The 14410-nt window shown below is 34.7% G+C and overlaps 2 non-coding genes across 2 annotated transcripts; one reads left to right on the top strand and one right to left on the bottom strand.

Moving 5' to 3' along the window:
• Positions 1 to 875: 875 nt before the first annotated feature.
• On the bottom strand, positions 876 to 948 carry TRNAK-CUU (transfer RNA lysine (anticodon CUU)). Its single transcript has one exon. It is a non-coding gene; the product is annotated as a tRNA-Lys (tRNA).
• A 1029-nt stretch (positions 949 to 1977) lies between these two features.
• TRNAK-CUU (transfer RNA lysine (anticodon CUU)) lies at positions 1978 to 2050 on the top strand. The gene has a single exon. It is a non-coding gene; the product is annotated as a tRNA-Lys (tRNA).
• The last annotated feature ends 12360 nt before the right edge of the window (positions 2051 to 14410 follow it).

Here is a 14410-nt window from a genome sequence, read left to right as displayed (position 1 = left end):
TCATGTTGGTTAAGTTTTTGCTTTGATTATATATTTTTATGATAACGATTTTTCTTATTAACGCCAATATTTTCTTTTGACTTTACTATTACTTACGAGTAGTAGAAATTAGGATGCTGAATAAACAACTCTCTTAATTAAAATTCCACTAATATTCTTTAGTAACTTGCAGAAAACACCAAAAATAACAAAAATCTATTTCATGGCCTGTACATTTGCAGTTTGGATACACCGTCTGACTATAACTCTCTATAACAACTATTAATGTATAGAACTACCAACAAATCTAAACATTAACCCTAAATCCTTCTTGAGTCCACACCCACATTCGGTAACAGCCGATAGATTCCCATTTTACTGTACAAACTTTAAATGAGATACCATTTTATGACACTTTGGGAGGCACAGTTTTTTTCCTAGTCTGATCGAGTTTCCAAATGTTTTGTGAGTTGATACTTTTAGAACAATTTTATTTTTGGATGTCGTGAAATTGGAATTTGGAGGTCGTATTTTAAATGGCGTTTGTGACGTATTAGGTTGATACACTACTAAACATGCATTTTTGGAACTAAAAAGTTTATAATGAATTCGAAATGGAATTCTCGGATCTGCTCGTGGTTTTAAAGTTCGAAATCATATTAATTTGTATGTTTGTAAGATTCTTTCCTATAGGAAATTCGTTTCAACATGTTTAACTTAAAATGCTATCTATCTTTATTAAGGAAACATTTAAAGAAACCTTTTTTAAAGGTATTATTTGTCAAAAAATATGTAAAACAAAATAAATGTTGATCAAATACAATTAAGAAGACATCATTATTAAGTTTTCTTAGCAATTATTTTACATTCTTCATATATCATCACCAAAAAGATTGCGCCCAACGTGGGGCTCGAACCCACGACCCTGAGATTAAGAGTCTCATGCTCTACCGACTGAGCTAGCCGGGCATGCGAAAGTTTGTCGTACTGACTGATATCTTTATCCAACCGTTAAATATTTACTTTTTACAGATATTGCAAACAGGTGTTTATGTAATAAAAAGACGGTACTTTTTATCGGTAACTGGGGTGCTTATCAAAGTTTAAATAAACATTATGCAAAAAGTAGGTCAGAATCGAAATAAATGTCAGGATTTATGTAATCGTAAAATTGAATAACGTTCTCGTTTTTTAGAAATAGGGTCTAAAACCAAAATCTTTGACTAGTTTCAAAAAAAAATACGTTGCATGTAGTAAACACAATTTTTGTGAGACAATAATAGGAAATAAAATCTTTATTTTATATACCAGTAATTTTAAAGTTTTTGTAAAAAGGGAACCCTTATAAATTCGTAACGGCTGCCTTATTAATATGATAGCTACACTTTCAAATTAAATAATAATGTGATGAATGCTAATCAGTACTTAATTTTAGAAACAATATACTTAATAGTTAAGGATCAAAACCAATCACACCTAGTATACTTCAATGACATTATTAAAAGCCAGCTTCTATATCTATTAATAGATCCTTTCAATTTTAATTAAATAAATAAACAAATTAGTATTTCGACGATCCCTGTTCTATTACAAGTTGAAGCTCAGGGGGAAGGCTTTAACTGTGGTCGAGTTTTGTCTCTTGAGACTCAAGCCGAGACTAGTTCTATACAAACTACTAAAAAGTCTCGTGTACACTGTTTATAAGAAACTAAAAAGTTATAGAGAGATTAGTTTTCTGTGTCTTTTTTATAACTTTGCGCTTGTTATACCGAAAGTGTAGGCAGAAAAGTATTAACCGACTTTCAATTGTTAGTCATGTCTATTAGGGGCGAACTATTGCTATTTTCTGTGTGGAACGATAAACTAACAAATATACAATTCAGGAATACATCTATTAATTATATTCTGTTTGTATTTTGTATATTTTAAAAACAGTGAAGAGACATTTTACAGGAAGGAATATAGAGAGTATAGCGCTTATTAAACGTCATTTGGCATGCCCGGCTAGCTCAGTCGGTAGAGCATGAGACTCTTAATCTCAGGGTCGTGGGTTCGAGCCCCACGTTGGGCGGTAACTCTTTTTGTTATATTTTAAAGTAAGTAATTTGATACCACGACCACGATTCTTTGATACTTTAATCTCTTCTTAAAACAAGAGCTGTCACAACATTTGACAATTAAAATTACTTGGCTAAAATTAGTTCCTGTAAAATACGCTAGGGGCGCTGATTCATTAGTTTTTTTAAACAGCTCTTCAGTACCTAACATATTATTATTGATATTATAAGATCAGAATATAAAATCGTATTGAATACTGTCTCATGGTTCAACCGTATTATCACATCAGTATGAAATATATTCGTTTTGTATAAATACCATGAAATAGGTAGGTACACATGAATATTGAACAAACTTATCTGCATAAAAATTTCCCAACCAAATTCTCAATTTTCACTAGCAACACACTCAAGAGGAAAGGAAAATAAATTCCACATTCGCCATTAAAATGACAAGAAGGTACAATGCTTTATCAAACAGATAGAGGTGATTGGGTCAAGTTTGGATGGTACTTGCCTTTCAATTTCCGCTGCTATCCGATCTGAGACTGGGCGGCGTTTGAACCTTATAAGGCTTTGGAACAAGTGATAAAAGGTACTGTAGGATTCGTTTAGTTTAGTTTTATAAAAAGATTTAGTGAGAAGAGATGTTGTCTTATACAAGAAAACAATATGTTACGCTTGATGTTTTCCAGACTTATGACGAAGAAATGATTTAGCAGAAATGAGATTATCTTAAGATTCGATTGTTCACTTTGAGCCTAGTAGTAATTGGAGTAATGAGGCTTAAAAAAAGTATAAGCTCGTTTTATAGGAATGAAATAATAACTTTATTATTATCCACTTTGCTAGATCAATCAGTCTTCTGTGCCTGCAGAGCAAAAGATTCCAAAAACTTCAAAAAATTACACTTAAGTTAAGGAAATGATGTAGTTTTTGTGTCATTCTAGAGACAGAAAATGAAATAAAGAAGCGAAAGAAAGAAGAAGAAATAGAAAATGAGTTAAATCCTGTATCGTAAGAATCATTTGATTGAAATATTCGGGGAGTGTCAAAAACGCTTCAATCATTTCCTTTGCACCAAACAGTCTCTACTAACTTTATCTAAGCCGTGAGTCTCACCCCTGTCACAACTTTGTTTATAAAGAGAGCCTCTATATACGTTTTATGTGATACACTAGCATTTTTACTACTTACTGTTTTATTAGTTCTGTCTTAGCTTATGTTTGTGACTCGTACTCATGGTAGCTCTAAAACTCAGGCGGAGTATGTAAAATGGAAGTGTTTTGTGATATTGAAACAAGTATTGTAATAGCAATAAGTTAAAAGCCTACATACCCATTTTTGTTGGCTTACACTTCTCGTTAAGTGATGTGTAGTAGGTATTCTTTAGTCGCAGCTTCCAGGCGCTCATAGCCAGTCGTGCTCACCGGTCGGTAAACGATCTGTAGGTTAAGCAACCGTTGGCGTGGTCATTCTATAGATAGGTGACCGCATCATGGTATTTGAACTGAGCGTCTCCGTGCTTCGAAGGGCACGTAAAACGTCGGTCCCGGTTGTCGTCAATTAAGATAACAGTCGTTAAGCCATGTCAAAGGCTTTTCGGGCGGCGTTAACAACTTTGACTCTAGGACCACTAACCACACGATAGATAGATAGAAAGCTAAAGAAGACCTTTTGTCTCTATCTTTATGGTAAAAACCATAATAAATGACTTTAAGTGATTGGTGGCCGACTCTCTCAAGCACGATGTACTTATGCGGGTCGTGAAATTTTCATGTTCTTTCTTTCAATCTTAAAATCCTTTGAATTAGTTAACTGATAGACACACTGACAGATATCCATTGCCTGTTTGCTAGGTATACAAATACATCGACTAGTTTATTTTGAACCTGCTGTTTGTCTAGACGAACTCATGTTCTTCTTCATACGGTAAGCAGAAAATCTCAAACGCGTAGACGTTGCGAATACTTTATTTTATATCATTAACTCGCCATTAGGAAAAGGACACATATGCCATCTCAAATGATAAAAGGGAAATCTTGATTTATCAACCCATAAAACAAACCTGGAAGCAAAGAGAAAAGATAATACACTAATAGACACAGTCCAATAATTATAGACCGTATCGGAATAAGTAGCCTAACACAAAGCACTATTCGTCATCAGAAAAATACACTCTAAAGTATTGTAATAAAGGTGAATTTAGCTTGAAATAACAAAGGTCGATAACAAAGGTATGGTATATATGTCAGGCAGTGTTCGATACAGGAAATTGAATAACAAATCCTTCAGCGAGGCTGCGAATAAGTGTGTGTATCCTGCATTTTTGATTTATACGTGCCTTCGACTTGGACGAGTACGACGACCTTATGACTCGTTGCTTTGAGTTTTATAAGGTCTGGTGAATTTTTATACTGGTTTTTAGGTTTTGGATGATAAATTGGCGTTTCTATACCAGAGGTAACACTCGTTGCAGTGACTGACATAGTTTTACTCTTGGTATGAATCATTCTTTTAGCTCTTAGATAAAAGCTTGTAATATTAAGATCAGCAAGCTCTTATGGCGCTCTTATAAATGGTTAAAACGTCGCAAAACAGTTAATTATTTTGTGGTCAGTTTTATTTTTGTCTATTCGTTACAAAAACATTAAATTATTCTGTAACAGATGCTGAAACATCTTCAGCCTGGACGAGAATTTAGCCCAGACTGTTACAAAAGTAAATATAGTTCTAAAAATGGTACAGAAACCTCCAACCATACATTCAAAACATAATACATTCGATAAAATCAGTTGAGCATTCACAGGAGCAAAAAGGAACCCCGAAAAATGTGCACAATACTTATGAACTGGTACACGGATATCCATATCGTGGGGCCCATTGTGATGGCGAAGCTCATTTGACCTACTTTCGTGGCAATTAGATATATTTTTTATATATTGATACTAGTAGTTTTATTAGAAATCTAGCTGACCTGTGCAACTTCGCTTGCGTCACATAAAAGAGCCATAATTTTTCCCGTTTTTGTAACATTTTTCACTGGTGCTCTGCTCCTATTGGTCGTAGCGTAATGATATATAGCCTTCCTCGATAAATGGGCTATCTAACACTGAAAGAATTTTTCAAATCGAACCAGCAGTTACTGAGATTAGCACGTTCAAACAAACAAACAAACAAACAAACTCTTCAGCTTTATAATATTAGTACAGCTTAGCTTAACGTAGCTTTATAATATTATCACAATACTTATGAACTCGTACACGGATATCCATATCGTGGGCCCCATTGTGATGGCGAAGCTCATTTGACCTACTTTCGTGGCAATTAGATTGTTCCTTTTGATATATTGATAGTAGTAGTTTTATGAGAAAATATCTTTGTTTTCATATCGATATTGCACTCAGTAATGGGAAAGTTGAAGAGTAATGGCCTGTGCAATGGGGTGCGAAAATGGGAATGCAGTGTCGTAAAATCTTGGATTGATGGTCGGTCTTTGATGTTAGTGGTTCGATGTTATTATTATCGTTGAAAATTGGTTTGATAATTTTTTTGTACTGTTTAAAAAAGAAAACTATGTAGGTAATGTACATGTAACGTAAGTATATCAATTTATTATTTTATTGGTTGTCAATGTATCTATGTAAGTATGTATTTAGAAGTATATAAGTATGTTTATTGGTTATTTGGTTACCATAGTACAAGCTCTGCTTAGTTTGGAATCAAATGACCGTGTGTGAGTTGTCCAATGATATTAATTAATTTATTTTATATTTAATTGAGCGGTGTGCCACTATAACCAAAAACGCGCAGGATTTGAGCGTTGTACTGTCTCATACAATCACCTACAAATCTGCCACAATAATAAAAACAAATGCCCAATAAGTGGTTTTTAGCACATGCATAATACTCTCAAAGGTACTTAAAACAAACTATTCGTTATCGATGTCAATAACCTTCGCATATCACTATCCAGAACATTTTTATCATAGTTTATTAGGAATATTTGTTTATAGTACAATGACCACGTTTACTCACTAAACCCAAACAAAAAAGAAAAACATGAAATACTCGGAAAATGTCTACACCAACAGATTGTCATAACAACCTGTAATTCTCAGAACCAACCTCACAAGAACAATAACGGTCGAGTTGATAATCGTATCAATATAATCCAAACATTAAATCCCGAAATACTTAACAGTATATACAAATTCAAAATATTATAAACGCTTAGAATATCGTTCAGAACTTGGCAAGTCGGAACATAATCCTGAAGGATTTGTAAATTCATTACCCACGATAAAAGTTGCTCAGAATTAAAATGGAGATTATCAACTTGGAAGGCACCGAAGTTGGATGATTGGCAATTTTTTATGCTGCCATTAAACAAAGTTGCAGTTATTAATAAACGGGCCTGATGAATAATAAAGTAGACGGTTAATTACCAAGCTGGTTTATGTTTTGTATTCTGAGATTACATTGTGAAATAAGGTTCAGTATACAATGATAAATGGCGAATTGGAAAATTTTAACGAAATATTCGCGTAATTAAAAATGTATTACGAGGGGTGAGTAGATTTTTCAATGTTAGTGTTATAAGCACTAACACATTTTCAGAAAAAAAAGTAGCAACTCAATAGTATAGTCTAAAAACTTAGTAGAGAACCTTGGTAGGCACGATTTATATACTTAACAGACAACTATCATATACACTAACCTATGACGGGTCACTGATATTCTAAATTCTGCCATTTTTTGTACCTCCGCCAGCCTTGAACCTACATACAGGCAAGGCTCTTTACTTAGTTGTTAGACTGTAGTAGTCAAATTGTATGTCAACTATTTCAATAAAAATACATTAAAGGATGTTATTCAAATTACAGTTTTTAAATAAAACCAAATCGCCCAACGAAATTACAAAACGCCCTTGAAAAACACCAAACAAATACTGCCACAATTATTATACCAAAGAAATGTACGCTACAATATAAATACAAAAGCGAAAAACCTTCACGACCATCAATCACGAGACGTCTCACATATTTATAAACAAGTCGATATTGCGTCATACAAGTTTTCTTCCTTCCCGTGTGTAATAACATGTCTTGAGAAAATCAGCTTATAATATACTCAGCTTCAAACAAAATATCCTACTTCCTACTTGTATTACAAATGCGAAAGTTTCTGAATTTGTATGTATGTTTGTTACACTTCTGCGCTAAATCTACTGAACGGATTTTTATGCTTGAATCAAGAGCAGTGATAGCCGAGTGATTTAAGTTGCTTCTCCCATGCAAGTGGTCAAGGGTTCATAAGCAACACACTAATGACTTTTCGAAGTTATGTGTGTTTTAGAAATAATTATCACTTGTTCTAACGCTGCAGGTAAACATCGTGATGCAACCTTGCATGCCTGAGAGTGGTTTAGAACAGTTCTTGAAGGTATGCAGTCCCCAACCTGCAATTGACTATTAATGGGTTTTTATTATAGTTTGATGGTGACGGCAATGAACTCTCGGACCAATTTCGGCCAAGGTGGTAACATACAGTTTACAGCCTGGATTAAAACAGAAGATTTTTTATCCAAGGTAATTATTCTATGCGGGCAAAGTCCCGGGTAGAAGCTTGTACTCTATTTATTTGAGAAGTAATCCTGTAAGTGCTTTCTGATTTCAAGTTGTTGGATTTACAGAATTGAAGTTTATTTTCTCTGATATTTAGGTCAGCCTCATTGAGTTGTAAAAATGAAAAAAATATTATTTCATCGACACGTGATTAGAGTTTAGATTTAGATGCCACTATTTGAAGACATCGTGATTGATTACGGTAAGGTTATGTGGAGTATCCTAGTAAACACCGATTACTTTAAAACATATTTTCCAGAAGTTAGACTGAAGCTGACTGACTGACTGACTCCCTCTGGACTGCTAATCACAAGATCCCGGATTCGGTCGTACAAAGTGATATCGGTCTTTTTCTAATTTATTTTAAATCATTCTCTATAATAGTCCAGAGTTCGGTGACGTGCTCGGTATATGGCAATAGGCTCGTCCCCTATTACAATGGAGTTACACCGTTAATGGTAAAACGCGATTGTATTTTATACACCTATGCCTACACCAATCAGGTATAACCGGCGTGATTATTATGAAAAATCAAAATATCTATTACAATAGGTAATACAGCGTGAAGGCTGTTAAAATACAGATAAAGTAGAGCCTTCACTGGTAATATCCGGTATGTGCGAACAAAAAGAGGTTGCGCGCCAATCTCCCTTTGTTTTCTCCCTATTGATTGCTACTACGGTATTGGACGTTAGGTTTCGTGCTGACTTGGTGGATAATTTGCTGGTTTAGTTATTGTACCTTAGTTAATGTGTAAGTCTGTAAGGTTAAACCAAATGAATAACTGTCAAAAGATCTATCAAGATAAACGATGATTATATCGTGAGCTTTGCCCAATTTTAGCGTTGAAGCAAAACCGTCGTTTTTATATAATAGTATATGAAACTTTGTCTGATGTTAGCAGTCACCGTTCATTACCTTAAGCGTAGTACTAAAGTTAATTTCAGCTTATTATTTAAATGTAACTGTTCTCCGAACACTAACCAGCTTTAGTCATTGCCAGAATACTTCTTATTAAAAGAGAATTCTTCTGTAGACTTGAACAATTAATTTATTTTTTCCATCCAAAAGTTCTGGGCCACACTCAAATAGACCTTTACAACCAAAACGTGAATTGTTCTTGAAATCCTTATAATATTTTGTGTATTTCCTACACTACATGACAAACCACAAGCCTACTTCAATATAGTTCAAGGTTCAACGGTAAACCGCGCAACATCCGCCTAGCGAGGAAGTATTTAACTATGTGTGCGATGTTGATGAGTTCACGGCCGCTGGTCAAACGTGTTACGTGTAAGCATGTGTTGTGTGCCATTAGGATTATTATGGATAGGTTGAAGGTATTGTTTTGTTGTTGAGAAAATTGTGGGTGAAATAGTCGTTGAGCTGGCATGAAACGACGGCGTCCGTGACAGTCTATGGGGCTTTTTGCTTCAATTTGTAATATTTTGTGCAACGCAAACACGTTTGTTACGTCTCTGTTTAAAAAACACAATTTCACAGACAGAAGCTACGAAATCGTTTTTCAAAAATGGTAATCAATCACGTATAAATAATAAGTATGACGATAAAACCACGTGATGTAGGTAATTTGAACTTTGAAGTAGCAGTAATTAGTAACTATGCATTTGCTATAATATTCATGAATCTAATTGGACGAATGAGGAACTGTTTCAGTTTCACATTGTTCATACAATATATTGCTAAGTTACTATCTTGATACAAAATTTGGCCCTTAGACAAAAAATTCTCAAAAATACCAAGCGCAATCAAAAGCAGTCCATATTTCTGGTTGTTGTCCGTAGTTAGGACGGCAAACACTACATATGTACCCATCTGATACGCGGTGATAGATGGTTCGTAGTCTTGCTGGAATTCGACCGCATGCTTTCTGAACGGAATGTGACCGCCAGTTGATTGGAAAGAACATGATTTTACGGTAACTTGTTATATGGACGGCTGCCAAGAGTCGTTGCATTGTACCTAATTTCTTCCTAAGCGCAATAAAATCTTAAAAGTGATAAGCGGGAAAGACAATCGGTAAGACAGTGCATGAACCTCAATACGTTAGTATTTGTATAAGAAGTCTGCCTTACATTTCTATAAATATTATTAATAAAGCCTATTCCTTTCTGACGTCATTTTGATTGTATCCAGAATCTAAATGATGTGCCAGCAATAAAGTACCACAATTAAGTAATTATGACGATTACGTGGTTATGATACCAGTAAGCTATATCAAAGTCAAAGTCAAATTTGCTTTTTTTTATAAACTTTTTACATGTATTTATATATATAGACATGGTATTTTTAATTTTCCACTGATTTGGGAAAGCTGTGTTTTGAGTCTAGCAAGAGGTTTTCAATTTCATATTAGAGATCTCCAGTTGCAACATTAATCTTAATGTTGGGACATGGAACCTTCTACGCAAATAACCAAGTTTCTCGTAAGTGTATTAATATATACAAATTGTAAAAAAATATTGTTACTCGGTAAGTACGAAACAATTTCATCCCAACATTTCATCGCCACACTCCACTTGTTGCGAAAACCGAACTAAATAAAAAAATCATCACATACAAAAGGAACAGTTTTACTACGCTGCAGTGTACGTATTTACATAAAGTCGATATACCTTTAAATCTCTGAAGATTGTCTCAAAACGTATCGGTGTAGGGCTGTAGCGACACTTTCCTTATTGAGTTGATGTTTACTTTTCGAAGGAAATGCGGTTATGTAATCTCACGAGAATTTTCCTGAAAGTGAGTATGTGTTTGATCGACGTTTTGATGGAATGTAGGCCTTATGGAATAAACGTGAAGGAATTACTGCTGTTGAAGTAATTTCTATTAAGAAATTGTGGTGACATGGAAACTAGCTTGACGACGCTCGTGGCTATTGAAGAGGCTTGCATGTATTCGATTTACATAACGGTAAAATATTTGAGTGAGGGTAAGTAGTAATGAGAAATAAGAAACATGTATACAAACAATAGATTTTTTTAAGTTATATTTATTTTTATCTTTAATTTATTTATTCGATTTTTTATGAATAAGCGACTACAGGCACAAAGAAGAAAAGGAAGTCCCGGAAAGCAATGGAAAATTGTTTGAAGTTCTTTATTAAACTCCAGAAAATTAAATAAATAAATTCAGAAAATTCCAGATCTTAGACAGCCCTGAACCGTATTTATCCTATATCTTCAAGGTTTTTATTGACTGGGGAACTGTTGTGAGGTTTTATTACGTCGCCGTACATTTCCCACTCGTATCGTAACGCTTTGTCACGATGAAACAGAACTTACTAATTTGATTAGCTATTCACGTTAAACTATACTTCATCGTCATCAGCCTAGCCTTTCTTATATACTTATCTAATAAGATAGAAATGTGAGAATTTGGTTTATGTTTTCTCATGCTTGGATGGATTTGAATTTTTGGATGTTTGGGTCTTGTAATGATGTCTGGATATTTGGATTTTTGAATGATTCCAAAACTTCGGAGGGCATGATGTTACTTTGCAGTGTTATAGCTTAATGACTACATTACCACATAGGCTATAGAAACACAGCTTTCGCTCTTAGTTTTGTATGTAACATTAAATAAGTCATATAACTACGGTTCACGCGAACGGAGTTGCGGGCTGTAACCAGTTGTGTAACTTCACGTATAGACGAATGGAACAGAACCTTCTAATTTGATTATACCTTCTGTTTTTGTTTGTGGTCTTTAGTAAGTCAAGGGCAAGGTTTTACGACTTCTGGTCAAATAATGAGGTTATCAGATTTGTTTTATTATGAGGAAAATGCACCTTTTCTGTTTCTTTCAAAATATAATTAAGGGCGTTCCTCATTTAATTTTTACAAGCTGCAATATGCAGAATAATATTTGTTTTAGAGTGAAAATAAAACGTATACGAAAAATTATAGTAAGTATAATTTTTTTCAAATTATATACTTACTATAATTGTTCTACATACATAGTATTGTATTTAAAGCAATTGTAGTGTTACGACCTAAATCAGTATCATAATAAGTTTAATTAAATATGACCAAATTCGAATAATATCTAGAGCTACAAACCTTCTATAAACGGCACATTACAGCCAACTAAGATTTAGCCCACACGTCAAAAAAAATCCATTAAAATGCCCAGAACCAAATCCCATCAAAATCTACAACACCGCAAACGATATATGAAGCAATTCAATACAGTTAGTACAGGTGTACGTCACTCGTAAATCATTGTATAAACGTTGTAGCGAAGCATCGACGAGGTAGAGGTGTTCATCAGTTATGTATACAAACATTTTGAAATATAGTACTCGTTCATCCGTCATCAGTTACTTTTATGGTGAATACTACACACGATACATTCTTCTGCTTGCAAGTGGCTCTCAATCTTGAGGTTCCGTTCTGGGTTGGGTACAACTGTGGTAGAATACCGTTTATTCAGGTGTTCGACGAGATAAAGTTGTTCGTCAGTTATGCAGGGCATACTAGACACGATACATAGCCGTTACAGGCTACATGTAGAAATATTATATATGTATACCCATAATATACAAACTTCTTTTTGTTTTTTTGTACACGGCAAGGTCAATAGTAAAGTTCTAATACTGCGTCAGGTAAAAATGCGGTCTAAGTAGAGTATTACTCGATCATCTGGTTTCAGGCTCCATTCCCGAGTCAAGCAAAGGCAAAAAACATAACTCATGTGTTACAAAATCGTCGAATCAACATCGAAATGTAAGAAACGTGGGTGTAAATCATTCCCCTCTACCTAACGTCTTCCACGACTCCTACTCAAACAAAAGATCCACTGACAACCAGTTTCACTAACAAAAAAGAAATATCTAAAGAACGTTAAATCTTGAATCCAGAAAACATTTCAATAAAATGTTTAGCACCAAACAAATGCAAGGACTTGTAAAGAAAGTAATAAAGTGAAATAAACATTTCCTTTCAATATTTTCAAGCAAAGGAGTGTTTCTCGGCATTTCGTGTTCGAAGTCAAACAACACTGTTACATTCGCACAATACCTGAACAAATGCACCTCATACTAACTAGATGTATTCGTGAAAGAAAGAACGAGGTAACAGACATTTTTCAGTTGAAAATCTCAATAGATCGTGAGAGAATTGTACTTTGAAAGTATTTGTTGGGTGAGGACCTAAATGATTTGGCAGATCATTAGGTCTCAGATTCGTTTCCGGGTCAGGTAAAATACTATTGTTATTTTCTGATTTATATTAAGATGTTCAGTCTTTATACAGACTATGGCATATTTTCTCTCATTCCCGTCGGCCGTCTTATAGCATTTTAGTATTTAGCGATCAGGTAAATAATGGTTAATGCGTGCTGAGGGGGAGGCCTATACCCAACAGTGGGTGGATATGGGCTGATTAGATAGAAATAATGGTTTCTGTTTTGCTACCCCCCGTTTTAAGGAATACATTAAGCGGTAATTTCTCTATTCAATAGCGTTTAAACCCATATAAAAAGTTTGAATAGATAAACTGAATTTTCCTCAGAAACCAGGCATAGGACCAGGACACTTTGGGTGGCATCAAAAAGTATTAGCAAGAAAGAAAGCAATTAGGCGTCATCCAGTATACTTTACTTAAAAAACTCATACAATATTTAAAATATACAAAGCTCTTTTAACGAATAGGTGTAGTGTACAGAAATTCAATTACAGCCTTTAACAAGTCTAAACCAAAAAAAGCTTACCAAAACAAAACCATTAATCAATATAACACAAATTAGGCACGAGCCTAGTTCTAAATTACCTACTTAAACCCTAATAAAAACCACTTAGAAATCAATAAATTAACATTTAAAATGAACAGGTGTAATCAGAAGCAGTTACTTGGTGTTGCGCGGCGCGAGTGAGAATGTGTTTCGTCACGAGATCGCGTGTTACACTACAATGGACAGAGAGCATTAGCTTTTCATTAATATTACGTAGCAACACCTCGTTTTGGAAACGATGGTGTTCGTTGTTTGCAAACGAAATCAAAAACTTTTTTGAATAAAGACCTTTGAGCCATGTGGTATATATGTATACCACATGGCTCAAAGGTCACTTTTTTTAAAGACAACTTCCGCACTAAGAATTCCTCTTGTCTCGCGGGGACTTTTACAAACATACAAACAACGGACCTCAAAGTAAGTACAACCAGACCCGAAACAATTATTTGTGGATCGCACAATTAGTTGCCCCGTGTGGGAATCGAACCCACGACCTCTCGACGCAATGGTGTTGACGTGGCGACCTAAACCACTACGCCACGGAGGCAGTCATATAATAATATGATTAACGTTACAAAACATGGTGTTTGTGACATGCCAATAAGCCGGAGGATTTGCTTTGACATTTTTAGCGACATCCATATTTGCAACTGGTGACATTTGCCGCGGCACATTTGTCCTCTAGTGTATTCTTGGCTTAAGAATACATCTAAGTATACTAATATTATAAAGCTGAAGAGTTTGTTTGTTTGAATGCGTTAATCTCAGGAACTACTGGTCCGATTTGAAAAATTATTTCAGTGATAGTCCATTTATCGAGGAAGGCTATAGGCTATATATCATCACGTTACGACCAATAGGAGTAGAGTGCCAGTAAAAAGTGTTACAAAAACGGGGAAAATTTTGATTCATTATTTCTTATGTGACGCAAGCGAAGTTGCGCGGGTCAGCTAGTCTCTAATACAATTAGCTATAGGTTGAAATTAAAGGGAT

This window comes from Anticarsia gemmatalis, chromosome 23 (assembly GCF_050436995.1).
Source record: "Anticarsia gemmatalis isolate Benzon Research Colony breed Stoneville strain chromosome 23, ilAntGemm2 primary, whole genome shotgun sequence".
NCBI lineage: Eukaryota > Metazoa > Arthropoda > Insecta > Lepidoptera > Erebidae > Anticarsia > Anticarsia gemmatalis.
Note: the sequence above shows the minus strand (reverse complement) of the source record. Positions and strands in the feature narration are given on the sequence as shown.